General features: G+C 36.8%; 1 long non-coding RNA gene across 1 annotated transcript; it reads right to left on the bottom strand.

Annotated features, from left to right (window-relative positions):
- Positions 1-687: 687 nt before the first annotated feature.
- LOC108302364 lies at positions 688-8,318 on the bottom strand. The gene is made up of 3 exons (XR_001824312.1): positions 7,952-8,318; positions 4,580-4,812; positions 688-1,603 (listed from the first exon to the last, which is right to left on the bottom strand). It is a non-coding gene; the product is annotated as an uncharacterized LOC108302364 (long non-coding RNA).
- Positions 8,319-9,433: the final 1,115 nt, after the last annotated feature.

The raw sequence follows: 9,433 nt of genomic DNA, 5'->3' as shown, positions 1-9,433 counted from the left end.
AGACAAAGTCTCACTCCATCACCAGGTGCCAGGCTGGAGTGCAGTGGTGTGACCTCGGCTCACTGCAACCTCCGCCTCCCGAGTTCAAGCAATTCTCCTGTCTCAGCCTCCCAAGTAGCTGGGACTACAGGTGCGTGCCTCCACACCCAGATAATTTTTTTGTATTTTTTGTAGAGACAGGGTTTCACCATGTTGGCCAGGATGGTCTCAATCTCTTGACCTCGTGATCTGCCCACCTTGGCCTCCGAAAGTGCTGGGATTACAGGTATGAGCCACTGCACTTTTTAATAATTGCCATTCTAATTGGTGTGAGATGGTATCTTGTGATTTTGACATGCATTTCTCTAATGACCAGTGAGCTGAACTTTTTTTCATGTTTATTAGCCACATGAATGCCTCCATTTGAGAAGTGTCTGTTCATATCCTTTGTCCACTCTTGATGGGGTTGTTTGTTTTTATCTTGTAAATTTGTTTAAGTTCCTTGTAGATTTTGGATTTTGTCAGATGGGTAGATTGCAAAATTTTTCTCCCATTCTGTAGGGCCTGTTTACTCTGGTGCAGAAGCTCTTTAGTTTATTTAGATTCCATTTGTCAATTTTGGCTTTCCTCAAGGATCTAGAACCAGAAATATCATTTGACCCAGCAGTCCCATTACTGGGTATATACTCAAAGGATTATCAATTTTTCTACTATAAAGACACATGCACATCAATGTTTATTGCAGCACTATTCACAATAGCACAGACTTGGAACCAACCCAAATGCCCATTGATGATAGACTGGATAAAGAAAGTGTGGCACATATACACCATGGAATACTATGCAGCCATAAAAAATGAGATCATGTCCTTTGCAAGGACATGGGTGAAGTTGGAAGCCATCATTCTCAGCGAACTAACACAGGAACAGGAAACCAAACACCACGTGTTCTCACTCACAAGTGGGAGTTGAACAATGAGAACCCACGGACTCAGGAAGGGGAACATCACACACTGGGGGCCTGTCAGGGTGGGAGGCAAGGGGAGAGAGAACATTAGGACAAATACCTAATGCATGTGGAGCTTAAAACCTAGAAGATGTGTTAATAGGTGCAGAAAACCACCATGGCGCATGTATACCTATGTAACAAACCTGCACATTTTGCACATGTATACTAGAACTTAAAACAAAAACAATGAAATTAATTTAAAAAAAAAGAGTCACAGTGGAATGAGGAAGCCTTGATTTTTGGAGTTAGGAAAGATATTACAAATAATCTAGTCTGTGTTTTTCATTTTATAAATGAGGGAACTAAGGCCCACAAAGGTCCAATTACTATTATAAGATTATACATCTAGGTAATGGCAAAGCTAAAACTCCTCCCTCAGATTCCTGCTCTCTATTCTAGCCCTATGTGCATTATAGCATTCTACACCTACTGTAGCAGTAAAAACATAGGTATTATTGCAGAACAGCATATGGTTCCACTTTTTGAATGACATACATTTAAAAACCACTATCCAGTATGCATATACAGCCTTAAATGAGAGTCTATCTTAGAACACAGCAATTGGCAATGTGTTCTTTTCTCAGTTACTTCAATTTTTCTCTATGGAGTCTCCATCTGTCCAGCAAAACATAAGTATTTTGATGAAAACCTTAAACTTCTAAGGAAAAAAATCACTAGATGGCTAATGTTAGATACATTTACAAAGCAAATAAACTTTTGTCAATAAGTAAGGGAAAGGATTATAGAGTAAGCTCTCCAAAGAATAAACTATTGAGTTCCAACCCCTCAGACTTGTGAGAGTGTGTCAAGGTTCCTCTGCACTCACGGGGGCATTAGAAGGTTGGTTCTTTTTCTTTTAGTGCATCACAAGCATAGAGTAGTATTAAAATTGATTTGGACACAGGAGTCCATCTTAAAGTGGATCATGTGTGACCTTGTACGTTGTTCCCACAGTTAGGTAAACTCCTCCCCCTTCTCTTCCAACCACCGTGCCAAAGCCCTCTAAAAATCTCATATGTTATTGCTTTGCAAACTCAAATCCTGTACATTTGTCCTTGAATATGACAGTAATGTATAGTTTATTTTCCAGATGGAGAAAGTCTTTGTCATAAAAATCAATAACTTTAAAATATATATATTAGTTAACAGTAACTTGGAATTGATTCAAAGGAAAAATAAAGCTATTTTCACCATTAGTAAGTCCAAGGGAATCATAAAACTCTCAGTGGTGTTTGAATCAAAATATAGGCTACTCTCTCTTCAATTAATGGAAGTCACATCGGAATGTAAAATGGTGTTACTTTATGAAAGTTCTTAAATTTTTTTATATTTTTATTATGTATTGCCTTTAGTTTAAATTTCTACATAAAATGACTGAGGCATATTTTTGAATCTAATTATACATTCAAAAATATTTCTCTCTAAATATAAAGAGCAAATATATTAACTTCAGATATCCCAAACTTGACAATATGTTAAGGTTATGTATATTATTAGTTTTTCTATATAACTCACATGCTAAACTAATGATATTTAAATAAAAACATTTTTATATTTTAGGTCACAATTTGGCTCCTTAAAGTCTAAAAGGAAAAAAACATTTTTAACACCTAATAGAAATATTTCTGAGACTTTTAGTGAAAGTTAAAGTGGACTAAAACCATTAAACTATACAGGAAAGTATGTTTCACTGCCTGGATTAAATTAAGAGTTTCCTTAAAAATACATATTTTGATATAGAAAATATTTTTTCAGAATGTTACTCAGTTTAAATACATGTCTATAATAACATTGCTTTAAAAGTGAAACCAATTAATTTTGTTTCATTATTCAAACTGGGAAAAATACATAAGCAGTAAAAAAAAAGTAATGAAATAAAATGCATAGGTGGTGGCTGATTTATGTCTTTTTTAGTCTTTTAGCTATTTTATATGACTTTCAGTTTAATAATTCAGCATAGTATTACAAGCAAAAATTAAACTTTCTCTGTGTGTCCGATTTCTTTCTGACCATGCCACTTCCATGTGTTCTCTCAATATGAGTTAACAAGACAAATGAGCAGAGAAACTGCGAGGCTCCATGCTGCAGAAGGAAAATGCTCCCAGGGAACATCTGCTTTGAGTAAAGTAATTTAATTGCAAAGATCATGGTGGTATGTCAAGATTTATTTCAAGAGAAGAGCAAGGAAGCAAAAGAGGGCAGTGGGAACCCTTGACACCCTCCTTCCTTATGGAATTTTATCATCAGCAGTGAAGGGGCCAAGAAAAATCTGTCTTCTTTTGCTTTCCTTTGTATCAATTTCCTCTTCTGAAATAAGGAAGTCTAAACAAAACAGCCTGGAGTTTGAAATATTTTATATATGTATGAAATATTTTCTGTATATCTTTTTCTGTACACACACATGCAAAACATGCACACATACATATATTCTAGCTCTTGCCATATTTAGACATGTTCAGTAAAATCCACCTTAGAGAATTTATAGAGGCTGCTAATTTTCCTGAGATTTCCAAGTCTATTTAAATCTATACAATGAGTGAATGTCATTAAATGAATCTGTAGGCTCAGGATCAGTGGTTCACATATATACATCCAAGACCAACAATAAAAAGCTTTCTAACCAAGGCTTATGTCGGGACAATGCTTATCTACGAAGTAACATGGACTAGACTGTGATTTATGGAGAAATGGTGGCATAGATACAGGTAGAGAAAAAGAGATAGGTTGACTGATTATAGCAGAAATCTGCTTTTGTACGATCTGTTCAGATATTTGGCATCATTAAAATGTTTATGGAATGATGTCTATTGTGTGAGGCATTAGCATACGTTTTTAGAGACAGTGGTTGAGATAGCAAATATTCAGAATTTAGGGCATTCATCAGACCTACTAAGACAGGCAGGCACAGAGCACACAGTGGTGTTATAGATGTCAGTAGTTCCCAGAGTGCCCAGGTTAGTTCTTCTCTTTCTCTTCAACTATTCCAGTTGCCTCTCAGATACATATATGAACCAAGAACAATCCTTTTGCCTTAGAGAAGTGGAAGGAAGCAAGGAGCATCTTATAACACCATTTAGAATGAAGTAAAAAATGTGAACTCTATGACAAGCCAAGCACATTCAAACATGAAGATGAACAGATTGAAGTAGATGCTTAGCGATGTCTCCCAACACATAATTCAAGGCTGACCAGCGAGTGGTGAGGCTAATCTTTGGAGAGGCAAAATGGATCTAGACATGCAAGTCTTTTCTTTCGTTTCTACTTGTGGGTGGTCTGAGTGCCCTTGGACCACTTCTATGTTCTTGTATCATTGGAGGTTACTCAATAAAACTAAAATGCACTGTTGATAGTTGCTAACATTTGGTATGCATAAACTAAAATTAGCATGATACTTAAGTTTGCTAAAGACTTTAATTCCATAATCTTAATAGAGTTCCAGGGATTGAATAATATTATACAGCTCATCTTGTACAGGAGAGCTAATGAATGGTAAAAGTCAAGACCAGAAGCATTTTTCACACTAGCACAGTGCTCTTAATAATCCATTCAGCTAAATCATGGGTTGTATCACAAAACTAGAGTTTTATATACTTTTATAGTCCAGAATAGGAGGTCAAATCTAAGAAGAGGAAACTTGCATAGGAGTAGAAATTGTACACTTTTAGACTTCATTTTGAAATACCAGCTGCAAAGTGCAGAATTAGGAAGTCTTTGCTTTATATGTACGTTGATGATAAACAACATCACACTTTAGGAGAAACACTGATGAACTTGACTTTGTGCAGGGAAGGATGAATGGTCTGGGAAACATACAATTGAAAGTACTGAATATGGAGAAAGGATTTAGAGTAAGTAGTTGTCAGATGGAAAAGAGATTTATTATTCTGTAGGGTTCTGTGGCTTCATTTGTGAAAATACAGAGAAAAGATGTGGTAGACATTTCCATAAAAGGGGATGCTTTTTTCTGATAGTTTTCTACTCTGAAAGTGGATAATTGTACTAATCTTTGGGCCACAAACGATAAGGAAACGTCTACTTAGCATCCAAAATCTTTAGAGCATATAGGGAACAATGTGCTGTTCCCAGTTCCCTTGTTTGAATGAGGGACTACTTTTCTTACTACTGGAAGTGCTGCTGACTGATAGCTCTCATGTATCACAAGGCTGTGGAGTGGTATATCCAGAATCAGACACACATAAGGCTGGGACACACAAATAATCTGCAGGTAGTCTACACCTTAGAAGCCCCATGATACCTATCACTGATGCCCCAGTGCCCATCTCTCCACTTATTCCTGTTACAGTATCAAGGACACTCGCTTTATAGCAAAGGAAATGAAGCAGTGGGCACATGTCCATGTAATCTAGAGCTTGTGTCCCGTACCACACTCCCAGAAGCTGTAGGGCTGACCAACCTAATCGTTTAGGATGCTGAGTACTCTCTGAATTGATGATAGTTTTATGATGTTGTGCCCCTAGTGAATAGAATGACTGGGCTTGTCCCATTCATTCTTTTGTCCTCTTCGAGAAATTTTGCTTCCCTGCTCTAAATATCTGGGGTTCTGTGTGGTGAAATGTCCTGGTTCCCAAAAAGGGAGTGCTTCCAGCAGATGGCCCAGTATGCATCCCACTGAACTTAAAGCTACACTGCTACCTACACACTTCAGAATTCTCAGGCCAAGCTGCCAGCAGGCAAGACAAAGAGTTTCCATCATGACAGACATAACTGACCATGATCATCAGAGGGAGGCACAGCTGATGACACACAACAGGAGCAGGGAGGAACATGCTTGGCATGCAGGTGATCTATTTGGGCATCCCTTGCCCAATTTTGATGGCAAATGGATGTGTGCTGCCACCTGAGAAGAGTACAATGACAAGAGGTTCACATAACTCAGGGATGAAGGTCTAGGTCATGCTACCAGGTAAATTGCCCAGAACAGCAGAAGCAAGAGCTGAGGGTAAGCAGTGTCTGGATTGGACAGAAGAAGGAGACAATCAGTATTGCTGGTGGCCTTCAGATCAGTAATGTGGGCTATATTTTTCCCATCACTTTCCTTTACAAAAAGAGTTTTCCTCACAAAAAGGGTTCCATCAGAATCATGGAGGAATTGTTCTCAAAACTTGAATCCCTCCTCTGGCTCCAACACCGCCTGCTCTTCCAAGTCACCAACATCTTTCACCGGAAACACTGTCTTGTCTCATCGGTCCACCATTATCCACCACATCACAGCTAGAGTGAACTGTCAGTCACAGATGTCAGATCATGTTATTTTTCTGCTAACAACACCCCAATGGTTTTCCATTGCCCTCAAAATCAACTTGAACTTCATGGCCCCAGGCTGCTCCACAGACCTCATCTATGGTTCTCCCTCCTGCTCATCTGGGCCAGCCACATTGGCTTCACTCTTTGTTGAGCTAAACTCCTTTTCATATCAGGAGTTTGCTCTGCCCTTCTGTGCCTGGGATGCACTTTCTCATGATCTTCACACGGCTGGTGGTATCATTTCCTTCATGTCTCTGCACAGATGTCACTTCCTCAGAGGGGTCTTTCTAGACACTGTATATAAAATATCCTGTGTCATCCATTACATCCTAACTGGTTAGTTGGCTTTATTTTTTTTTTCATTGTACATGTAACAATTTCTAATGAGATTGTTATTTTATTATTAACATGTGATTAAGGTATTAACTATTATTTAGGTATTACTGTGAACATCCCCCACTTAGTGTAAGCTACGTACATGGTAATAAGTCCTTTATTGCTCTTGTTTAGCTTCATATCTCTAGCACCAAGAATACTGCCTGGGCATGTGCTAATTTTTCAGTAATTATTTATTGAATTAATTAATGATGCATATATAATATTTATTAAAGATTGACCAATGGGGTCCTTCAGTGAATTTGTTGCTATTGTTTGAAAGGCATTTAGTTGCTTTTTTTTTTTTTCAAAGAATAAGCCCAAACTAGAGACCACTCTTAAGAATATTATGATTGAAAAATCTGTATATTTATCATATTTTTTAAAATTATGCATTTACATGACTAAAGTGTATCGTATATAACCCTGAAAAAACTTCTGCTCTCCAGTTTAATTTGGTAAGAGTATTTAATACGCCTGAGCCAGATTTTGAGTATAAACTTCCAAATGAGTCATTCTTTCTTTGTGAACATTTATCCTACCTGTTTCCACCACTTCCTCTGGGGAGGTTAATCTAAATTCTGATAATGCCAAGAAAGGCAGAACTTAAGTTTTATTCTTATTATTAACAAGTTTAAATGAGTTCTTTTGAAGGTTTCCTTTTATTTGAAACACATAATTGTGACTTTCTAAATTGAAGTCAGCCGTTAATATATAATTCAGAGCCTACTGGATGACTTTTCTTTGTGGATACTGACATCACTGTTCTCCTTCTCAATGGTACAAACAAAAACATTTCAGAAAATAGACCCTTGTCTATTGTTACAGTAAAGGGCATAAGTATTCAAGGCTAATATTTTTCAAGGTAATCTTTTAGGTAACTATAGACACTGTCCTGCCATTTTTATGGAGGAGAGCCTATTGATTTACATTTTTTTAAAAAAACAAAAAGATTTGATGAAATGTTCAGTTAACCAACCTGAAAACCCTTTTATATTTGTTTTGTAAGGAGTCAAGCTTGACTTCTTAAAATTTAGATGTTAAATGACATCTCCTAGGAACATTCAGAAATAGAGATAGTTAGAAAAATAAATTAGGAAATTAGCTCACAGGACCCTTCGTTAGGGATCTTTGGTCATAGTGAGTCATCTCTTTAAAGAAAGATGAGTTACTACCTTTAAGGGAACTGAAGTTACCAGGACCAAATCACAGCATGGCTTATCTGCTTCCTCCCTCCCTCAAAAGTAAGATCCTCTCTGAGACACAGAAGTGTCTGGTTAAATTTTATCTCAAGACAGCCTACTAGGGACAAAGTGCATTCACCTACTGTGGTAGACAGAATAATGCTTCCTGGAAGATGTCCATGTCCTTCTTCCTAGAACCTGTGAATACGTTAACTTATATGGCAACAGACACTCTGCAGACGCAATTAACAACCTTAAGATGGAGAAGTTATCTTGAGTTATCCAGGCAGGCCCAATGTAATCACAAGGGTCCTGGTAGGAGATCAGAAGAGCCAGTGATGTGACAATAGACAAAGGTCAGAGTTATGTGGTCATGAGCCAAGGAGTGTCGGCTGCCTCTAGAAGCTAGAAAAGGAAAGGAACAGACTCCGTCTTGAAACTTCCAGAAGAAACTGGCTGTGCAAATACCCCATAGGACTCATTTTGGCCTTCTTATCTCCAGAGCTGGTAAGGGAAGGAATTTATGTTGTTAAAGCCACTAGGTTTGTGATGATTTATTACAACAGCAATAGAAAATGAATACACCTACATTACCTTGACCACAATTTAGGGTGAAGACACTAGTTAAATATTTGCTTGTAGCTCACCCTCTACATTTGGGCATAAGAAAAGCTCTTCAGAGTGTGGTTTTGAGGTAAGGTGATACAAGGAAGTAGAGATTCACTTCAGCATGTAAGTTTAGTTTAAGCTCAAGCATTTATATCTTAAATTTTTTATTTATCTACTCAAATCTAGTCTAAATCTAGTGTAGTGTTTCTGAGCAAAAGGCATAATTCTAATGAAAGCATAGAAAAAGTCTCCAGGATTATATGTGTAATTTGAGTAAGGCATGGCTTAATTTCAAATGAAATAAAATCAGAACATGAGATTTAAGATTGAGAAATGCTGACTTAGAGGCACTGAGACTTGCCTCCATTTCCTTGGAAATTTTTCTTGTATCTTATTTTTCCTCTTCACTATCATTATGACAGTTTCCTATTGTATTATATTTAGTTCCTTAACAATACCATTGATTTCTCTAATATTAGGATCATGCCTTAATCATTTATGTAATTCACACTTAGCACAGGAATAACTATTTAGCTTATGCTGAATATGTGTTTAGTAAATTTGAATTCTTACTCTGGGATTTTAGGATATTTTACTGAATACCTATAATTTTAGCTCCTTTGCCAACTATTGTAGAAGTTTTGCCATGTGAATGCCAATGAAAGCATTTGGTACTTTTGATCAATAAATCATTATTTGTCTCTATTAAAACTACACATGTATCCTGTATCCAATTTTCATCTCCCAATTGTTTGATGAACCTTCATTGTTTTATTTAAAATTATTTTTTTCTAGAATGTTAATGAGAGAGCCTTTAGAAATAGTTACATTACCTCTTAAAAAGGTTAATTTTTTTTATTTTGTTGGTTGACTTCTCAGGACTTTTTTCCATTTTGGCCTTCAGAAATAAACAAATTAAATTATGAAACTATTTCTTTCCTTATTCTTTCACATCTTTGCTCCCTATTTTTTTCTTTTGCCTCATCCAAGTAGGGATTCTCCCACCTGGATT

The sequence above is a fragment of the Cebus imitator genome, unplaced genomic scaffold, assembly GCF_001604975.1.
Source record: "Cebus imitator isolate Cc_AM_T3 unplaced genomic scaffold, Cebus_imitator-1.0 Scaffold40, whole genome shotgun sequence".
NCBI classification, from domain to species: Eukaryota; Metazoa; Chordata; class Mammalia; order Primates; family Cebidae; genus Cebus; species Cebus imitator.
The sequence above is the reverse complement of the archived record's forward strand: the minus strand, read 5'-3'. Positions and strand labels throughout refer to the sequence as shown.